A 22691-nucleotide genomic window follows, 5' to 3' on the forward strand; every position below is an offset into this window, starting at 1 on the left:
CGACGTTTTCCGCAGAAAATTAGGAAAACTTCAAGTGGATACTAGATAGGAGGCAATCTTGCATCTTGAACCACTTTTACTACCGACATGGAAGACCGGGACATTAAACATTTAACTGACTAAACGAAAGACTTATCGTTTGTAATAAGCTCAGCGTCAAGTTTTCCCGGACAAAATCAACTATTTATCTGTCTAAACAATGGCCATGGTTTCAGCACCTATACCGAGCAATACTTTACAATGCCATCTTGTTCCTTTGCCTAATTTTTACCTTCTTGTTCTGGCTGGATTGACTTTCGCTTTTTCGCCCTTGCTTCCTCTGTCAGTCACTGAGACTGCCCCGCTCTGTTTCTCTATTAGTAGAACGAAGGAGTACGCATGTGGTGTCGCCTTTTCGTCTCACTAGGTGTAATGCCTCGTTGCCAGAAAGGAGAAGACGTTGTGAGTTTCAGCTGCCCGCTCCTCTAAGCCCCGTCTCGCGCAGCAGCAGCAAACGCTTTTCGTTTCGGCCTCGCCGTTCCGCCACTAACGACCCCCGAAAAAACACACAGTGACAAACGAAACACGACTTCGGCTTTCACCTCGCATCGAAACGAGAGTGAAGTCGCGCCGAAGCGGTAACATGAGGCGAGTGTCTAGGTCGACAGGATACCAAGCGGCCGAAGTCTTGCTTGAAGTATATCTACGGTCACAAAAATGCGAAGTTGTGTGAAGGTCCCGCTCGGATCACGCGAAAGACTGCCGGGGTTGGCTGAATCAGATGCCGATTTGCCAGTGGAAAAATGACAGCTATCAACCGTTTGTGCTGCCGCGGCCGTCATGGAAGGCCGAAGTAAGGCCCGCCGAGCTTTGCAATGCTGAACGTGACTGTCGACTAAACTACCAAAACCGACGCGTCGCCGGGTGTTCAACATGACAGTGGCTACTAAAACGGCCTCGTAGATTTAACCGGTCTTGTAGAAAATGAGGCGACCTTTACAGTAATAGCTCCATATTAGCAGATTATTACTCGTAGCCTAGGTCACCACTAGGTCCCACAAAAGCGCACCGATTGAACGCTGTTCCGATGGCCGTTAGCAATACCTCTAGTCGAATAGCGGAGCGGCTGTTGGGGAATGAATGGCTGAGTGTACAAGTGGGTGCGAGCCATAAGAGTAAGCCGGGAATCGGTAGCTGAGCACATTAAAGAGTGGTTGCCGGGCCGGCTGGAATTAAGGAGCCTTAGTTTATCGAGAGTACTTGGTAATAGTATAGAATAGAGAAGCGTGAGGTATTTGAGTGTAAGAAACGCGAGCAACGTGAAACGGAGAGGATCGAAGAACTGCTTCAAGAGCTTAACCGAGCTGAGTAGATGCCGTATGGGAACTTTGTTGGGGAGTAGAGGGACCGGCCGAATGAGCGACTGAGCAAACGCCGCCTTCGAAAAATTTTGACTTTGTTTATGTCTATCTCTTTATCGGGGGGTGGATGGAGGGGGCTATTCTCGCTCTATGACGCTTAGCATCCTTGTTTTCGCAAATCGTACTGCGTGCAGTTGTATAGCCAGCGGTGTTACCTCTTCGCAACTGTGAGGTATCTTGTAGATCCTGTCGCTGGCCTACCGTACCCTTGTATGTCCTTTACGAGTCATATGACCGTCGGCGGCAGGCTACCGGTTACTATTGTCTCTCCGTTAACGTGCTTAATTGAAATGATTAATGTGTGGCTGGCAAGACGCATCACCCAACGTTCCTGCCCCAACAACAAATCATTACGCCCTCTACGCCTACCAGCTTGCAGCCCTCGGTGAGTTGCTATATAAGGAACCGCGGTTGCATCACTTAATAGATTTCAATGGAGAGGTATATATATGTACATGTAGTTGTCTTCTCGTTGATATCTAAATTTATTCATTTATGATGGCTTAAATAAATGTGTAATTATGAAACAGGCATATTCTCTCTGCCGCCAGCTCAAAGAACTGGAGCATTGTTGTATACACTGCCAGGTAAATAAACCACTGCTCAAGGAATCAGTATTCAGGCAAAAAAAAAGTTCTCTAGGAAAGGTCACGGATTCAAAGTTGAAACTTCGATGAATTGCCCAGCTTATATTCTATTTCACTAAAGATGCTATTTGTTTATTTTGTTTTTTTTGCGCTTCCCAAAAAATCATGACACATCTACGGCACAAACAGAAGTTTTTGCTATTAGAAATCTTAATTTCAATTTAAAAAAGTCGCAGTTGGTAGTTTTCATTTTGGATGTCATAAGTCGAAGAAGCAGGAAAACTAAGAAGACATGGCATTCAGTTGCGAATACGCCTGGCTAACCTTCCTTACATATTGGAGTGCCTCTAATACAATACCCGCGTCGCTCCCTTTATTCACCCATCGCCTCCATATGTGTGTATTTAGTAGATGAGCTTCGCAATTTCCGCCCGTCCGCCTCTCAGCTAAAATCTAAATTTAACGTTGGCCCCCCGGTCCACTACACTTTCGTCAATGTGACCCGTTGCTTATGACCTCCCCTTCTTCATTCTACATAGTCGTATAGGCCTACGCTAAAATCGGTGGATGCCCCACCATGCATTGCACTATGTATGTGTGGCTGTGTGAACAGGCTAACTGTGGGACTTCCTGATTCTCCGTGGCTTTCCGGCTCGCCCGAGCTTCTATTACGGCCGAAGCTCGATGAAGACTGAGGTTGTTCAGCATTAAGGCAACCCGAGAGCTTCGAAAAGCCGAACAGGCGACCTCTCTCTCACGCGTTCTCTGCCGCAAGTCAACCGCGACTAGAGGCGAGGCTACTTCCGAGCCAGGGCCGGTTGGTGCTACCAGTGGAGGCCAGTCAGCCGTAAGGCCAACATCCCCTGCTTGAATGCTGATGAAGAGGTTAAGCGTAACGATGTTACCCGCCCATGCGCCCGCCAGTCTCCTTTTGCTGGATGGTGGCCCGATAGACCACTCCGTCCGCCGACCGTCCGTTCTTTCGGTCGATCGTTCGTCGAGGCCACTAGCAGTGTAACTAGCGTTACTGCCATAGCTTGCCATGCCTCTACCATCCCTGCTGATTTTGTGGTCGGCCTGTGGTTGGGCAGGTTGCTTCCAGCCAGAACAGCGCGACGCACTCAGCCCTATCTCTCAACACCGCTAGCTCTCGAGCATTCTAACGGTGGACTGACCTTCATTTGGGCCCTTTGGACTACAGCGCGTCAGCCTAGTACAGCCTTCCTACATTCCGATGTACATGCGCATGTGTCCGTTGTCTACTTGTGTATGTTTTAGAAATAGTCGCCGTAGCAACCGAGGAAAGAAGCTCTTCCCCATATGGTCCAAGCTTGCACAGGTGAGTACATTATGAAACTGGTCAGGGAAAGAAAAGGTTCTGTGAACAGAAACAGAGCGGTCCTTTGCCTACTTGCCCTTAGAAAAAAGGCCGAACTGTCCCAATAAAACAGCAATTTGAGGCTTGATCCAAGATGATAACAAACATTACCGTGCCCATAACTACACTAAGGCATTTATTCTAAGAATTTATCGAGCGTTCAGTGTGGATCGGCACGGAGCTGAAGTAGCGGAAGGACGATAAATGCCAGGCAGTCAAACTATTATGCAAGCGAAGTTGACCGAGGACCGCCTTCAGCAACTGCCGCTTTGAAATAAATTGACGGAAATATTGACATGATAAAGTATATGACGCATTATAGGAAGCCGACGTGTAACGCACTCGAATGTTTGAATTTCAACGCCCGTCAACATGCAGTGTGATCTGTTAGCTACTGATAAATATTATGCAATGACTTCTAGGCTTCCACTTATTTTTTGCAAAAATGCCTTTCATAGAGAAGTAATACACGTTACAAGCAAACGAAGTTAGTTTTTATTAGAAGAAATACTAGACGAATAGGGTCTTCATAGAATCTATAATTTTGAGATAAATTTCATAGCAAGTAGTCAAAAATCTTTTTCTTCGTTTGCTCATAGAGAAATCCGTCATTTATTGTTGAAATTTTGACCTTAAAGTCTACCTTCCTTCAAAGGTGAATGTCTTCTAATGATAAAGTATAGCGCGCATTGGTCTTCTAAAACGTCCTAGTAAGCTCGTAACCTTAACATTGTTAATATGACTACTTACCCAACTGACGCAAGTCCTACTGTAATTGTTTTATAGTACTTCCAGATCAGTCACTCTACCCACATGCGTCTTACTTGAAGCGCGGCCGAACACAATTAACAAATACATTTCCTTCAACCTATTATAGACAAAGGATATGTATATATACTCTCAGACCGAAAGTATGAATGGTCATCCATAAGCGACTTTTTTTCTGTATGTAACCTACATCATACCGTTAACAAACGTCCTGGTGTATTTGTTCTGGCCCACATGTTTATGGTAGTCTTTCGTATTGGCGTGTTCGTACGCGCTTCTAGCTTATCTTTTAAATTTTTCGGTAGCTATTTGCTTAGGGTTCGTGAAGAGAATTCATTTTAGTCGAACAAAAGGAATGGGCTACTAGACTAGGCCCAATTGGCTACAAACAAAAATGAATGAGCGATTTTTAGCCGAAAGTAGCATTTTGCATTATTGCAGAAGAAGTTTTATATTTAGTTAATAAAACAGTTCGAAAAACTTATCTGGAAAAAGCAGTCTTGAGCTCTTCCCATTGTGGGCGGCTTCAGAGAAATTTGTACAGCAAGGGCATAGATGCTATAAAGATGTCCCCTGTCAAATTAAAGAAGATGATTAGAATAACCTAATCAGTCCCTGCTTGGACGTTTGTGCACGTAGTAACAGTTTCGGGATACACATTGTGCTTACTAAGACTCTGTACTTTTCGTGACTCGAACTCGTTTGCAAGTTATAGGTTAGCCAAATGCTTCACTTACAGCCAATGTGCGGATCACTACTAATGCAGTTTATAAGCACAACAACAAGGTGGAAAATCTCGTCCTTACGTTGAAGCTGTGTGAGCACCTTCATGAAGTGAGATTCGTTACGAGGCTCATCATAATAGTGATGAAAGAGGAGTCTGATCAATATTCAAGCGCACCAAATGAACCCTTTTGCTACTTAAACAGTCCCCTTGAGGCACTTTACGCCTTACTTGCGTAGAATATGATCATGTGTTCTCGAGTAACCCGAACTGAGTTGTCATTTCTCTCATTCCGTTGCTTCGAAATGCCATTTTAAAGGAGGTGTTACAGCGTCACGTATTTGTTGCCGCATGACAGGCACACCACATTTATTTTGCCAGACAGCCACCTTTAAACGAGGGAACTTAAGGCACTTTTCATCGTCTAACATCTCTGTCTTACTCGCTCCTCTTTTTTTCAGAGACCCGGGCAAACGAAAAGTGGTGAAGAGGGACCCAAAAGATACAACATGACTCTGAAAGCCAGCTCTTTCTAAAGATGACTTATGATCAATATGCGAAGACAATACAGTATGCACCTTACTGATGCTCCGGGCACATGCTTCTACCGCGTGTGGCGGCTGAGACGGCTTTCGCGCTGTGTGTCTCCACGAGAGACGTCACCCAGCGAGCCTTTCGTTCCATCTTGAGTCGGAAAAGTTCATCTTGAACCGCCGCCTCTGCTTTGCTCCTCAATGCGTCTATGAGGCGGTGCCGTCGACGGTGCCTTTCCTGCTGCTACTCCTTTTTCAGATTTACGCGTCATTACACAGGACGACGGCAAAGGCTCGCGCCGCGTCTGTGACAGTGGCAATACCAATGACTTGGGCCGAATTGATATGGCTAAAGGGGGAGTCTTTATTCTGTTTGTATTCAGCTATTTTTCTGCTGGCTGATCTTGCTTCTGCGTAAGCTTGCCGCCATAGCGACAGCTGCATTAAAGCTTGCTTCGGCTTTTTGTGGTCTGATTGTAGTTCTGCGTCCGATTTTCCCTCTGGGGCTAGAACCCCTTTCGCAAGTACTCTGTCGGTATAGCCATCACATCTTTCCGACTATTGGTGGTCGCTTTTTCGCCCGTTGGCACCCTGCTACGCAGTCCATCTTGCCTATGGCCAGCAGTTTCACTATTGAGAAATAGGGGGCCTTTAGTTTACTTTGTCTTCCGCAGTGGCGGGCTTTCCGTTTCTCGTTAAGCCACCACTGACGCTCTTACCGCCACACCCCTGCCCTGCTCCATGTTCACGCACAGTTCGCTTACTTGTACTTGGTGAGCGATAGCAGACGGATTCTAGCAGGATCTCGACGAACGCCCTTACGCTGCCGGAAAAGACAATGGCGTGCCTGGAGCCGTCAGCGATTCACTGAAAAGCTTCAGCCGACGAAGAATACACTCTCTGCCATGTGCGAGTAAACGGCAATGGCTGCGTTCAATAATTTTGGCCTTATGTGAATTATGGTGACACGCAGCTGTGTGCCGTCGTGTTAAATGTACGCCTAAACGTAAATTGCAAAAATTCGGCCCATGCATATCTATGCGGTCTTGTATTTGCAATTTTATTGATAAAGTAATTTATTACACTTTAATTTCTATTTTGACGTCATAAACATTTAGACCGATAAAGAGAAGTTTCTAAACAGATCAACCGACGTTTAAATTTAGCACACGGCTGATAACGTGTTTTAGGAAATTTTGAATTTAAGTTGGAAACAAATATGTGTAGCTATTCCTACGACTATTGATTCTGTTATGTTGCACATGGATAAAGACCTATATTTAATCTAGAATAAGATGTTTTGATTGTTTCTGTCGAAACCCAGATTAATAGAAAATCTGCTACAAAAACCCAATGACATTATAATATAACTGAAAGTATATAAATATGTATCAGGGAGGCAAGAAATTATCTCGAGAGCGAATTACGTGTTCCCGCGCTTCCAATGCAGTGAAAATAAATTCCTTCTTCGCATATGCAAACGGGTTCCAAAAAAGTAATTGTGCTCATCGTCCACTATCAGAGTATATATTTTATGATAATTAGGTGACTAGTAGCCAAAAACTGATGCGGACAACAAGTTCCCGCAGGCTCTACCATTTTATGTCTCGTCAACTGACCGATCGACCAACCGTTTAGACCCTTTCCGGCTCCAACGCAAGTCCTGTATGCCAGGACACATCACATGGTAGTTGTGATGTTTGCAGGACACGCTAGAGCACCAGTTTCTCCGCGGCCACTACCACCCAAACACCAAGCCGGAAAACGACCGGCTTGCCTGTCTGCCTGTCTTCCAACAAAAGGGTCATACTCGCCTGCATCGATAGCATCACGCCAGTGCGTGTCGACGCAAGCCGTGCATGACTTTCAATATCAGTAAGGAGAGGACGGGGGAGGAAAAGTTTTTGCGACAAAGGCGGCGACTACCAGCAGACGACGTTGGCGACGCCTTACTCAGCATTACGGAATCCACCGGGCTTGCAATGGAACCGCAATCACCAACAGTAAACGTATAGCGATACTGCCTATGCGGCAGTGCCGTCTGTACGTACGACGATCAGTGGTGAACAGAGTAAGGCAAAAGATCAGCCACCCGTTCCGACCCATAGCTCAGCTGTCGGCTGCTTGGCTAAGTTCGGCCAGTCCTAGCCCGCCATCCCGAAGTAAAGCAACCATGGAACTTTCCGCCATCCTGAGAATCTTCACGGGTCAACACGCCACTCTGGTGCCGGCTGGAATGATAGTGGTTGCAGAAAGTTCTCATTCCCGTCCGCCGACCTTTTTTTTTCCCTTCTATTTTACAGTCAGTTCGTCCGTCGTCTACCTTAGGCTCCTGTTGCTAACCATCGCTGTTGCCTGCAGATAGTAGACGAAACTCGGCAAGCACAAGCTGGTCGGTCCGTCTCATTACCACTACTATATTTCTCTATCTTTTACCACCTATAATCTGCCGAGATTTGCTATTTCGCTGGATTCATTTTGCAGCCATTGGCAACACGACATAAAGCTATGGGGCGAAGATGCCTATCATTACCAAGTATCGCTCATATAACGACGTAAGTGCGTTGTGGGCACACTGCAAATAGCGCAAGCGGTCGACTAAAATGTAAGTTAATGTCGTGACGAGTCGAAAGATTAAGTTCGATTGATACAGTTATACGAAATCGAGTTACGAACTCGCACAGCTTATGCACATCTTACTGTACAACAGAGTGCTTTAGCTCGGTATCGATAGAATATCGGTACTAACAGAGACGATACGTGCTTGAAAAAATAATTTTCGTCTATTCGTATGCTAAAACCGGCTATACAGAAGGTTCGCGTAGGAACATACAGGTACAAATCAATCAACAAATTGCATTTGTGATATAGCAGCAGCATATAGGCTATCATTCAGGCACACATCACGATACAACCATAAAAACAGCACCATGGATGATGACCACTGCAGAGTTTGTGCAACGGTGACAATCCTCGTGTATTACTCGTGTACATATCGCCTTTGTCGTGATGGCTACCCGCATAGCATGCTTACATACGCGTATCTCATGGTACGAGAGGGGAAAGCGGTCCGTGATACGCAGAACACAAAAGCCTCGCGAGTCAATTTAGTCCCTTTATCTTTTGTTTTTGTTGTTGGCAAACGGGCTACATGTGTCTGTGCACACAAAGATCGGATCGAATCTCCGTCCCCATCATCACCATTAGATTACTACCCACACCACCAATGTTACCGCCCTTACCTACAAATATCTCCATAAACATCATGTATATACTGGAGAGTAAATGTGCTTGCTATGCCCCCGTATATCGGCGTGCCTCTACCTGTGTTTGTAAATCTACGTTGTTCGGCTCCGTTCAACGCCTGGCACCCCGACCCCACGTATACTTCCCGTTTGTCAGTCGCTTTTTTGGCATCTCATCTTTTAGGTGTCGACGGCGGCTGGTGGAGGCGGCCGTCTGCTTAACACAACAGTTTTCGTTCCTGCCTTATCCTGTGTTATCATAGTGCCTATTTACCTTTCAGCTCCTCGTTTGTTACAGGTAAAGCGCGAACAGTGCAGCTGGCTCTCTAGCTAACCAGTTGGCCTAGTTAGTCGTCTGCCCATCTAACCTATTCAGCTTGCTGCAGATGGTGCCAATGACGCAGCAAAAATTGTCACCTTCTGCTTTTACTCCGGCGTCCTTTGACATCTAAAATATCCTGCTAAGAAGAGTGTCGACAGACGCACACGTATGGAAATTCTTGTTTCAGGAGATAGGAGCTGCTAAGCGTATGGTTACGGTGTACTGAGGGCATTTGGGTAGATCACATCGTTTAGGTTTGAAGGCAGGAGTCGAAGAAACCTTTTGTAGACTATGTTCAGCACCAGTCTAGGCCAACTTGTTAATTCAGGTAAACGGGTGATGCGGCCATAATGGTCGATGGTGGCAGAAGGGGTAAAGACGGTGGCTCCCCGGTAGTAGGGCGATGGTATCCACACAACGACATTGCCATCATGAACATCGTCAACAACATGCGGTATCAGAAATAAGGATGTGTTTATTCGCCTTGATGATATGCTATAGAGGGTAAAGAGCACAAGTTTATAACCTATATACACGCTCTGTGTGAGTGTTTGTGCGTACGCTTTTGGCGCTGCCACTGCCTTTTTCTTAACATAATCGTACCTCGAGTGCGTCAAGGCTATGCCGAAGACGATTAGGACTAGGGTAAATATTCATTTTACTGTCGAAAATGGCAGTGTTCTTATGTATTGTATTTCGTTTAAAAAACAATTTGTCAGCATTATTCTAACCAAGCGAGGGAGAGAAGTAACTCGCTCCGTTTGACTGTATTGGCGCGTTGTTATCTCCATTGCCGCTGCTCCCTTCTGTGTTATTTGGCTCCTACATTTTGTCTTCCTACTATTGTTTATGCCCTTTGCGTATTCGTCGTTGGACTCTGTAGCATGTGCTTATCGTACTCTACTACATGCGGTCAAACGGCATACACTTTTATCTACCACATAGGCTAGTATATAATAAAACGAAATCAGGCATTCTAAGTGCTCAATAGAATACCAACGATGACAGAGATTACGACAACATCCGGCGTCGTCGAAAAACTACAACAATGTTAGCGATGGCCAATGCAATATCCAGTGCAAAGGACGAACCGTACAAGAGCGACTTTGCCTATCGAAAATCTCGTTCCTTTCCCCACCTACCTTAACGACGGAACCGGGGTCCGTCGGACTTCATTAATTGCCGAAAGTCTGCGAAAACCTAGCGCCACTTCCTACGAGTTCGTATTCGGGCACTTTATGGCACTGGAGACTACAGCCGATTCGGCCGCAGAAGCGTCAGACTCGTCAGACTCGCCTATGCTATCACCACAACTAGCGGTAATAGCGGTAAAAGGAAAGCTGCTTTTCCACTATCGCTGCATCGAAGACTCTATACGAATACGTAGGTGTAGTAGAATTCGTAGTTACGCTAGCTTGTATCGGGACTGGCCGGACTGAGCCAGCGAATAAGAAGGAATTGAGTTGAACGAAAACACCTCAAAGATTTATAGTCGACGAGTTTGCAGAACTGTAAGTAGATACGGGGGCAGGAAGGCTGCTCATAAGTCCTGGCCCAGGAATGAGCAGACTTTTTTTTTGGACAGGAGTCAAACGGAAAAGCAGGAACGGAGTCGAATACGCCGACGCCCGATGGTTGCAGCAGCTCCAGCAGGAAGAACCGGAGAGAGCAGACGGAACAGCTATCTTTCTCCACCTGCAAATTTACTCGCAAGAAGAAGCAACGAGGGAACGAGAAACTTGGGGGCGGAGAGGCGGCGGCGACGTGGTAACGGCGGCTACGAGAAGTTTATCGAAAAAAGCATACAGTCAGCTCTAGGAACGACTCAACCGGGACCACTCCAATAATCGTAGTCAGTGGTGCAGCGGGAAATTGACGGAACGGCGAACGCAAATGATGCTTAGTGGTCGTTGTCGTGATCGAAATGTCGCGGCAGAGCCAGCTATCTTAACCTGTTCCCTAGTCGAGACTATGAGCAGTCAATAGTAAGTACCCTGTTTTCTTAGTTGCCTTCCTTACAGGCACCGCCTACGCATATACAAACATATACATGGCACCAGCAGAAATGGCAATCCCAGAGGCAGAAGAAACAATAATAGTACTGGTGATTAGATTTGCCACACACTCGTGTTCAGCTTCACGTTTCTGTTCGACCGACGTTTTGCCCGTTCACTCTGCACGCCGTCGGATCACTGCGCCGAGAAGCTCCTTCATATGCGCGCGTACACCTTAATTCCTATGGATAGGCACCTTCACATACAACACAAATGCGCCCGAACAAGAACAGAAAACCAGGAGAAAAGGTCGGCGCGTCCTCCGTTCGCCTGAATCGAAACTGCGATATTTAGCCCTCTAAAGAAAATCATCGATCTGTTATGTAATTACAGAGAAACAATACCTAACATCGCGCGCCTTAAGGTTCTGCTAAATCCTTTCACTGAAAAATTCCCATACCTCCGGTGCGTTCCCTGGAATGAGGCAGCTAAGTAGTCGTTGCGGAATTGAATCCGGCCACCATGGTATTGCTCACTGCCGCGGCATTGAACGGCTCTGTGTGAGCGATAAATGTATGCATCTTAGTAATGGTTCACGCTAGCTGTACAAGAAACCCCCATCTAGTATAGCCAGTTAGCCAGCCGGGCCTAACCAACCGGCAGCTAGGCACAAAGACGAGCTAATTTTACGCCGCCCTAATTCTGCCCCGTTTCTTGACCCAGCCGTCGAACCCTCTGGACGGCTAGATGGGCTTTCTGCTACTTTTCTTGCCGCAAACTTTTTCTCGCCCTAAGGTTCCACTTCTGGATTACGATGCTGTCGCTATGGCCTGACAGCGAGTTCACAAAGCAGTGCTCGGAGCTTGAGGGATATGGGCTGAGCTGTTGTCGGGTAAAGGGCGTTCCTGAGGGCGTAAGCCTAAAGACGGGCTTGTAAAGATGTGAATAGTAGTCCGGCCCTGCTTGCCTTTTCCGCCCTGTTTAATATAAAAATAAAGATGCAGCCGCTGACGATGGAGAAGAACATATTCGAAAGAATGAAGTTCGAAAAAGACATAAAAGTGAAAAAAAAAAAATGTCGACGACTAAAAATAATTATTCTTACCGTTTTTACCGTAAAGCGCGAAAGACCCGTCAATTACGACGGAGAGGATGTTGGGAGAGGGAAAGACGGGAGCAATATTTAAATTTGACGATACTATAACAACAATAATGAATAAATACATTACGAACGCTAGCCAGCTTGGGATCTGTTGATTAACCACCTGTGAAACTGCCCAGGTCATGTGCTAGCCGTTGAATTTAGCCATAATTTTATATTATACTAATATAATATTTGAAGGTCCGAGGGAGGTCGATCTCCGTCGGGCTATCGATAGCGACAAATAATAGTATTTTTACTACTGAGAACAAGTTAGCAAACAAGTTTTTTTTTCAAATCGCAACTATTTATTTTAAGTTTGTTCCGTTTGTCAAGGGTTTAACTGTGAAGAAGCTAGCGTCAACGTCTATCCGACTTTCGTAGCAATCCGACCACTATAAAAGATTGCAAAAAAGTCTGGGAAAACCCAGAACTAAAAAAAGCATATCACTTCAACCGTGAACCTGCACTCCTATACAAACGCCCTACATTGGCTACCCAGTTTGAAGTTTCAGTTTTCTGTCTTGTACTGAATAAGCCAGTGAAGAAAAAAAAAAAAGGAAGCGGCGAAGAAAAAACAATTCTTAGTTTTTTTTTTTCCTAGCACTTCGCTATTCCCTCGTCGGTGGATTTCGTTGGTTCATGGCGTCGACTGCTGCTATCTGGGAACCATCAGCGTTACTGTGAGCCTATCGTACAGTAAATGCAATATTTGAAGAATATTATCGTATATTGAAAATGTCGGCAAGCCAATCTTCAACTACATATTGGCCTAAGTAGATACGAGCGACTACGATGCAGTCAATTTTCATATGTATAACCCTTAGTAGAACGTGTTACAGTTTCACGACTCACCTACAGCGCATTATGGCATCCTATTTTTCAACTTTTTGCAGTAGGTTGAAGCAGAAAATATTAAGCTAGTACAAACGAATCCGATGGACTCTAAAGTTACATAGCTCTTGAACTAGTTAGACCAGAGTAATATGTGTTAGAAGTACTTTCTCTTAATTTCTGTAGATCTAGATAGCTTCTAGACCGCCATATATCACCTGCCATTTTCGTTCTCGCGAGTGAATTTCTCTACTTAGAGCTTTTCGATAGTGAGATACAGCTGTCCACCTGTTGCCCTTTTTAGGATATGAGGATTCCCGTAATCACACGGACTTATTGGGAGAATGAACGGATTAAAGCTAATGCTGTATATTTTTTGCTCAATCCAGGGATTAATTGAGGTGCGGCGATGAAGTATGGTATTATCATCAAGCAACCAGACTGCGTTCCTGCGATTGCCGTGCCAATAGTCCATGGGTCTCTTGAAGAACTCAAGGCAACGGGCTGTAGTCAGTGCTTCAATTTCGATGGGTACCTCATAGTAGCAGATACCTCCGATGTCCACTGCTAACGCTATCATCACCTTACTCGACAATTTCTTTTAGAAGCCACACCATTCTCTAGCCTGGTCCTTCTCCGACTGGCAGTAGAGACAATGCTTCATCTACGGCAACTGTATGCGTCAGGCGGGTTTTTTATTGATTAAAATTCTTCAGATTGCACATAGAATACGTTACGTGCATTCTAACTAGCCGGAACGAAAGGCCCATTCCGCACTTTCTTGTATTCGGGTTATAATTCTGTAACGCGTTATATGTGAAATGCCAGTTTGGCCGACAGAGCCATCAGACTCCATTCTATCCGTTCATGAAAAGCCTCCTCGGTTACGCAATCCTTCCTTGTCCTTCAAATTCATCTGGTCACCTCGTCGCTGGTCTTCAACATTCCAAATCTCCGCTTTTTAAACGTTTTCATCACTCACGTATGGTGCTTTCATCTATGGTTTCCTCTTCTAATGTCTTTACCAATCTTCGGTGGATTTCCGCATCGCTTTGGCCTTGACTTGAAAGAAGACGTTCTTCTTTCTGAACCTATCTTTCCTGGAATAAACTCGGCCGGTTTTGTCTCCCAAGTTTCTAGAAAACTGGAGTATATATCAGTTTTGTTCCCTAATGGCGCGTGGTTTAAAGTTATTTAATCAAGAAAAAATCATGAAGGTCCACTGTATTCGTAAAAGTCGAAATAAACAAGATAAATTGAAATAGAAATATCGTAATTGTTTGCTCAGGGCCACAGTCGAAAGCGAATGTTTACCTAATAGGTTACGTTAAGCCACTTGGATTCATAATATCTAAAGACATTAACAGTGGCTTGCGTAGGGAAATTGGGCCTATTGACCTATTTTGAAATGTGTATACCTATATCCAGATGGCTAAAAATAATAACATGTAAAATAATCAATATGACACAATAGGAATACACTAAAGAAGTGTTTATCTATTAAAAAAAACCTTAACATTTCAATATCCACACTTAAATGTAGAAGAAGAAGAAACGTATAAATTAAAACCAAAATTAATAAACTGGAAAAGAATACGTTTTATAAGATATAATAAATAGACAGATTTTTTTTTTTAAATAACTTTTCATACTGTTAAAAAGGGTTATATCCATTGTGACAAGCGCAGATAAGTACTATTCAAATAGCTATTCAGCTATCACGGGGTAAATTGGGGGGGATTTGGATAGGTTACACTATTGTGCTTCACCGCTCTATTCTACTGCATACGGCTATACTTACACAGATTTATTGTTGACATAATCTCATTTGTTTCTAAAAATTGGAATATTTTTTGCCTGCAGCTTTTTGGGAATAAAGCCTTTTTGATACAGAAGTTTCATTACTACGGTAAGAGAGAAAGGGAAATTTTGTCCTGAACAACTCGAGTAGGAGCGACACGTAAGCACCCCTATTCTAGAAGAAGTTTCACCCTGCAACAACAATAACAGCAACAGATGCGACTGTGATCACGACCGCGTTGACCGCAGTTAACGTCAATCTGTCGATTGCTCTTCGGTTTATCGAATGCCTCCTACCCCCTGCAGTGAGATGGCGGCCATTTGCCCCTAGGACGGTTGGATATATTTTTGCATCGGTTGTTACCCTACTTTGTCAATCCGTCTTGCCATGTCTATTTTCCTAATGCGGCGGCACATCCCCGTTCTTTCTTCAGCACAATCTGAGCCCCTCACTGACTTGCTGGTCTTTCTCATGACGCCACACCCATGACCAAAGGCCATGTACAAACTAGTTGAGCGTTCGGACGTAAAGTCGAAAATACCAGTTGCATAGAACGTCCGAGATACGCAGACGACCGATAGTGGCTGCCGGACTAGCGCGAGCTGCTCAACGTCTACATCACCGGAGCGAAATTTGGGATCATCAATGGATAAAACTGAAGCCTTTTTCGCTAAAAACTCTTTCCCTATTTATATGGCTTCGTTGTTGATACGTCGGCAAGCGGCAACAGTATCAGCAACACAGCTCCGTCATGCACACACGCATATATATATATATATATATATATATATATAATTATATATATATATTATAATATATATATATAATTGTAACAATAGGTTTCTAAAAAAGGAAGAATAAAATCGTCATAGTAACGGTTCCAAAAATCCTTATCGTATAAAAATTAACGTATTATCGTATATAAAATTGAACGTCAACGGGTCGAGTCGTAAACTCGGCTAGTTGGCTGGAAATTTATTCAACTAAGTTCTTTTTTTAGTCTATACTTATTTTATTTTACTTACATTATTATATATATTCCTTATACTTATTTTTCTGTTCAGCAACATTTGTGAACAATTACAAGCAGTAATCATGAACTGTATATACATAGCGATAATAAAACAAAAACAATTTATTTCATTATTCTGTTCCTTTCAAAGGCAAAAAAAGCTACCAATAGGTGCCATCTTGTCAAGCACAACTTACAGTGTATATGCAGTATTCATTAGAGACCCGATACCCCCGGAGAGATTTCTTCTAATTAACTGCCCGCTTTTTCTAAGGTATATCAAACTTGAAGGATCCTCGTGTGTCCTATATCGTTCAGAAAAATTCTTTACTAATATTTGCCCGACTATCCCGCACACGAATCCAACACGTTATTCAAAGGGTTTTGTTTGTCAACTAGAAGCAATTCAAGGACGTATTTATCTAGAGAAAAAGAAGAAAAGCAGGACAAACTAAAGACGATAACGATAAAACTCCATAGTACAGGAATGGCAGTATCTAAGCTACCCGGATGATAGGTGTACACCATATACATGCTTGCTCACTGTCCGGTTTTTTATATAGGACAAAAACATATTGCTAAACAAATTGAAAGTGATCAGTGTGCATATGATAAGATACTTAAGCGTTGAAGTTTACAACCATTCTGTGTATTATTATGAAGACTTAGTAATACGAAGGAGTGATACGTTTTCTTCAAGTACAATTTTCTACGGGTAAAATTAGAACTACGTTGCTGTTGCGGTTGGATCGAGTTCATATAACGCAACGCTTTTAGCTTCTCCAACACTTATTTGTATTTTTTTCCCTGACATTGTTAGCAGTTATGGAATAACCTGCATAAAAATTTCATTTTCCTAGACGGATTTTCGTCCTATATGATGTTCATTATATAGTCAGCAGATCAAAGGTACTCATTGGCCGTGGAAATCTATGGACCAACGAAAATTTTGCTACGTCATGATCTCCCCAATTATCCTGAAAAGCCACCGAAGCTGTTTTTGCGAAATATCTGATGAGACTCCATGACTCACTTAGTTTTTTAAATAGTTAGCTCTTTTTATTTAAGAGATATCAGATCACAGATTTCATGTTATGTCGTTATTTTTTTTATTGCTAAACAATAATCAACATTTAGTTGGAAAGCATTAGCGTCGGTCCGCTTGTGTTCTCTATCGCCATATTCAAGAAGATCAGTAAGAATGATGTAACTGTTCTAATACCTCAACTGTTACTTGAGTTGGTATTTGTAATTGCTATGAAGACTCTTTCTATGTCTATGCTACGAAGAAGCTTAATCTAAATTCATATAAGCTAGCAATATATATGATTGCTATGATCTAACTATGCAATATATGATCTAAATGTTCCCCCACCAATTCTGGTTTCAAGCAAGAAGTTGCACAAACCTTAATAAAACTGACCTACGTCTAGGCTCGTCTGCGTCAAGTAATGTCGGTATTTGATAGTATCGATGGCACAGCTGCAGCACCCTGTAAATCCTTAAATATCTTCACTACATAACTGTATCAAGTGTGCGTTTCGTGTATAAGAGCGCTTTTGGGCCTCCAAACGACAGGCCTTCTCCAGATCGTATCGTAAACAGTAGCCGGCTATCTCGAAATACCCAGTTGCTTAACAATTCAATGCAATTCATTTAATTTTCCCTCGTGTTCCATTACGCAGACCATGTACCACCGGAAGCCACTTAGGCTATAAACAACTCAACTTTGAGTAAAAGCTGCTTTGCCGGCGAACAAATTACTTGCCCCTCTGTCACCGATTTCGCAAGTAAACCCCGAGAGCGAAGCGAACGGGCAAGCAAACGAGACGACGACGTCGCCGCCAGTGATTCAACAGACGTTCGCAAAGGAAATGTTTGCATTTACAGAAGCGAAGTCAGTCTATCTACAATACGACGAAAAAGTAAAGTTGTTTGTCAGGTAGTCAATAGAGAATAGCTTGTTTTAAAGGTGTTCTCTATTCTGCCATTGCGATTGCTAGTGCTGCTGCTGCCGCCGCTTTCATTTCCATTCCACGGCGACGGTAACACAGTAGTGAGCGCGATATATTTTTTCTCTCACAGCGGCTACTATTCTCAGTATTAAGAGAACCGTTTGTTATTTGGTTTTCCAATCCTTGACTCAATGTACCGAGGCTCACTTTTTACTTTTGTGTCATCTTCAATTTTGGTTCCTTTTTCCTGTGTTCGCGTATCTCTCGTGAGATCCCTTCCATCAGGAGGCAGTCAGCCAGCTGCCAGCCGTCCGTCGACCCACGATCTCCAACCCGTTCAACTTCCGCTTAGTAGCCCAGCCACTAGGGTCATAAAATTTTCTGTGCACTTTTGCACCCATTTGCTTTTGAACCATATTCCGACCCTCTATCCCCATCGTTTTCGCAGCGTTCTGGTCCGCAGCCTGTCACCTTTTTTGGCCTCTAATTTCGCCGTTATGGACAACAGTTGTAATCGCAGTCGTCGTGGTAGCTGGTGCTGGAAACGTTGTGCCTGTTTTGACATAAATTCCATCTTTGATTCACGACCCTAACCCTACAGCAGTACGATATATATACATATATATATGAGCTACTGCTACTAGCTAACTGCTATATTTGTTAGATGCACGATACACATACTAAGTAGCTAGATATTCTAAAGTGCCTGCAGATATTGCGAACATGTGCTTACATAGCAACGACCACTGAACTTCTATGTAACAAACAAAGTTAGAGTCCAGAAAACGATCCGCCAATGCAGGAAGTGCAAAATGCGTTTATTATAGAAGACTTTAACAAGTTCCAATTTGAGACCCAGTGTGCAACTTATTGCCTTTGTTCTAATGTCTTCATTAACATCGACAACAAAAAATACAGCTGAACTCTATAACGTAACAATTCTAAGAAAAAGCCCTTTTCGTACCAAATTTCACCGCATTTTAGAGGCTCATTCCGTAAATCTTTGTTCTAGGCATTTTATTGTAGATCAACAACTGACTGTGATCAACAACAGCCACAACTGAAATAACAACTTACCTTCGTGGACGTAATGTTTTCAGCAGAACACCACTTTCACCACCACTGCAAACGGCTGCAGGACTACAACAAAATCAACAACACTGACTTCTATCACGACACGTGCGTCCTGCCAAAGCAAAGTTTTCCGAGAAGAGTTAATCAATCGTATCTAGTTTAATCCACATAGGACAGAAGTGCACAGCAGATCCTCGACTCAATGTCGTCACGGGGGTTAGGGACCGTATCCCTCAATCGAGCTGCTTCAACCGTTGTCAACACGTTCTCCGTATGCGGTAACTTCAATTGTCTTTCTACGCACGTTGCCAGGGCGCTAGACTGATAATTTTACGAGAGACATCTTCTCGCTAGGACGTCTGGATACCGACTGAGAAGCGAAGCTCTTTGTGCTCTGGTGGCGTTCGGCGATCCGTGGCCGCCGCCGCGGCGCCAGCCACTAGACACAATACCCCCAAGAAGGAGTGTCCCTTTCCCCCAGATACACACATCGCCTTGCCTTTCTCTCATTTCGGTCAGCTTCATTTACCCCCCTCGTGCTCCCTTATACCGGTTTGGTTGCCGGTCCCTTCCGCTGTCGACGGACAACGCCCGCTGGCACGACCCTGTTTAGGATCCCAGTTTCTCCCGGACTCGGGCAAGAACTTTCCACTTCTCCGCGCCGCACGCTGATTCCATGGGGCTCCACCGAGGGCGCGGTGATCGGAACAAAAAAGGCGCAAAATTATAACAACCGAAGAAGAACAGGCTGGCCGGAAACGGGCTGATTGGGCGCCCGGATGAGAGTCAGCTATGCCGATGGGGCCGCTCGCTGCTTAACACGGGTTGCCTTGCGTGCTCAAAAGAGAGCTACCAGAGAAAAGGAAGAAAGATATAAAGGGTGTGCGTATGATGGGCAAAAGTGTGAAGAGGAGGTTCATAGAATTTCGCGAGGTTTTCAGGTGGATGGAGCGACGCTCGCCACAATGAGCCCCCCTCATCTCCAGCCGCTTAGACTCTAGCTCCTTACGGAGTATGCCGCCTTACAGCCTCCGCCATCCCTAACACTTCGTCGAAATTCTTCTCGTTGCAAAGAAAGGCGATTCCTTTCCCGTCTAGTAGCCTGCTTTCCTACCACCTTGGCACATCGTTGAACACTGCCATAGCTGCTGATGTCGTCGTGGTTTCGACACCGTTGCCGTCACAGCCATCGCTAAGCACCCTCACCCCCCCCCCTCAGGCTGCATTAGTGCTGCTGCTGCGCGGAACCACAAGCAGGTTGCCCGTCGGTCGAAGGCGGAAGCAAGCAGCCGACAACTTTGCCAGTGGAATTCCGGCTGAGGCTGGTCATACGAGAAAGCGCAACCACTCCAGCTTTAAGGCGGGTCGTTCTTTTTGTTTTGGTTGCCACCGCTACCGATGCTGACATCACTTCTGCCCCACTCCACCTGACATGCAGCTAACTACGCTGCGAAACTCACTAGTCACATCAATCTGACGGTTTGGCGATCTATTGGCATCGCTAGTCGCAACGGACAGCACTTTATTTCTTCATGAGCGTGTGAGCCTACGACGCTGTAGTGCAGAAGCGTCTGCTTGTTCACACAAACTCTCCCAGCGACCCACAACATTCGCGAATTTGTGATGGTAATGGCGGTGCTCCCGCTGCCGTCGCCGTTATGTTACAAAATGATGACGCGCGTTCGTAGCCCTTTACTTCGAATGTTTCGCACTAATGTAACCCAAGAGACTAAGTGACGAACGAAATTGGACCGGGTGCGGGAGGGCTAGAACCGTAAATAAAGCGTGACTGAGTTACGGCAAAGATGAAAAGGCAGAACGTTTTAAATTTCTTTGTAAGTGCGAGAAAAGATGTAGAGACTTACGAGAATTCGTTGATGTAAAATTTTATGTTTTAATCGAAGAGGGTCAGAAACCATAAGTAAATTATTTTGACAGGGATAAACATTGTGTGACGCAGAGGGCTTGTTACTTTTATTTACTGTGTGAAATAACCACAAAGTCTACTTGCCAGCGTTTTTTTTCCAAATGCGTAAGGAAAATATGCCGAAAATAATAGCAGTCGTAATTCTAGCAAAGTTAATCCCCATTCAACGATTCGAGTAAGGAAGATCACAGGGCGAAGCAGCCAATGAAGAGCTTTACATTTTAAGTGTTTTATTAGGCCTCGAGAGATTTAGCTTATGTCAAATCTCTAGTATTTTCGTATAGGCCTTTTTTGCATTTCATTCAACTTATAAAACTTCTGATCTATATCTACTTTAACAAAGCCGTCAGGTGACCTACATCGGAAATGTTTTCAACATTCATAATAAAGAGATCCGCCTCAATTCAAGAACTTCTGTGTAACTTAAGAATTTGAACTTTCGCGCGGCACAAGAGTATTGATAATTAATACTGGCCGATTTGTTTCATCATCTATAACAGGATTATCGTTAGCCTCCCGAATTTGAATGATTATGCGCAAGGTTCAGTGGTAGCAAAGTATGTACTTTTAAAAAAACATTAACAAAATTATTTTTTTTTTTTCGAAAAACGGAGTAGAACGGCTAGGATATCCTAAGTGAGTTTTTCGAAGCGGACATATCTGATGTAAGGTTAGCTATATCGCATGAGCTATGTGAATATGATTATAATTATTTTTATTATAATGGATTCGTCCTCTGTACGACAGATACCAAGCCGCTTCAGTTATCAAGCAGGCACTATAGCTGGATATAATCTTGTAACCAGTAGTATGAGTAACACATATATATATATATATATATATATATATATATAGCTCAAGGGAAGCAGCGTGTAGCGACAGGTGTAGCGTCTACTATAAAGCAAATTGCATTCAGCCCGCTATCGTATTCGGCGACTGGCAATGGTCTCTAGGCAAGCTCACCAAAGAAAAATATACGGTCACCACTCAAGAAAAGCGATTTTTATTTAGCTACACATTGGGCGGAAGCATCGGTATGACCTTAGGGAGTTCATCGGTCTAGGCAGAGCCTAAATGTGGCGGCGGGGACGCCGGCCGCGGCACTGACTACTCTAACTGCCTCATAAATAACGGACAACTGGAATTGTGAAAGGGCACCCAATCGGATCTCTCGTCTTATTCCCCAAGTTACGTCGAGCAATGCAAAGCAGATACGGTTAGCAGATGGCCCTAAGGGAACTCAGCCGGGAAAGCCAAGCAAGGAGGGTAATAGTCGACACCAAGGCGATGGACAGACGACCCTCTGGCCAGGCGAAAAAATGGGGGTGGCAAGAAGAAGGGATGGAGAGATAACGCCGTAGAATATATCACACCTCGTATACGAAGGGAATGGTCTGGCAGGAATGCAGGAACGACGTGACGCTGTTCTAACGATAAATATTGGGTCGGTTGGGTTACATACGTGTGCACATGATTACATGTAGTGAAAATATTTCTTACATACAGAAAGAACATTGACAAAATATATTGGTACAATAAATAGTAATGGTTGGGACTCTGGCGTTTTAGATCTGAAACACATCGAGAGGGTTGGGGTAGATCCGTGTGCTTCTGCGAAGCTCCAAGGGATGTTGGTTTCGGCAGCTGCGATTTATAACAGATACTCCTCGGTTTAGGTAACTGGACATGCGCGCTCATAACCGATCAGTATACTGGCCAAGCCAGCAGATAAGGCATTGTCGTGGCTCTTAAATTGCATCGATGTCAGTATGTGATGCATGTACATAAATACCACGGGTTTCTACCACGGGTAACACGAACTCTTCGTATTTTATAGCTTTCATTCGAAAAATGACGAAAACTTCAAAAAAAGTTTACAACAGAATTAGTATATGAAAGGCTTGAGCCTTTTTACCGATCATCTTCTGCAGGTGCCGTGTAAATGACCACAGAAAAACGAGCAAAAAAAGTGCGATAAAAAAGATCCAGGAAGAAA

General features: G+C 44.1%; 1 protein-coding gene across 1 annotated transcript in view; it reads right to left on the bottom strand.

Moving 5' to 3' along the window:
- LOC111253328 (uncharacterized) overlaps nt 1–20344 on the bottom strand; it is a 35320-nt gene extending 14976 nt beyond the window's left edge. Inside the window, exon 1 of the mRNA XM_022812576.2 lies at nt 18772–20344. The gene's annotated coding sequence lies outside the window, so the exon portion shown is untranslated. The remainder of the gene's footprint in view (nt 1–18771) is intronic.
- Between the last annotated feature and the right edge of the window lie 2347 nt (nt 20345–22691).

Source organism: Varroa destructor, unplaced genomic scaffold, assembly GCF_002443255.2.
Source record: "Varroa destructor unplaced genomic scaffold, Vdes_3.0 BEIS01000006.1, whole genome shotgun sequence".
Classification (NCBI taxonomy): domain Eukaryota; kingdom Metazoa; phylum Arthropoda; class Arachnida; order Mesostigmata; family Varroidae; genus Varroa; species Varroa destructor.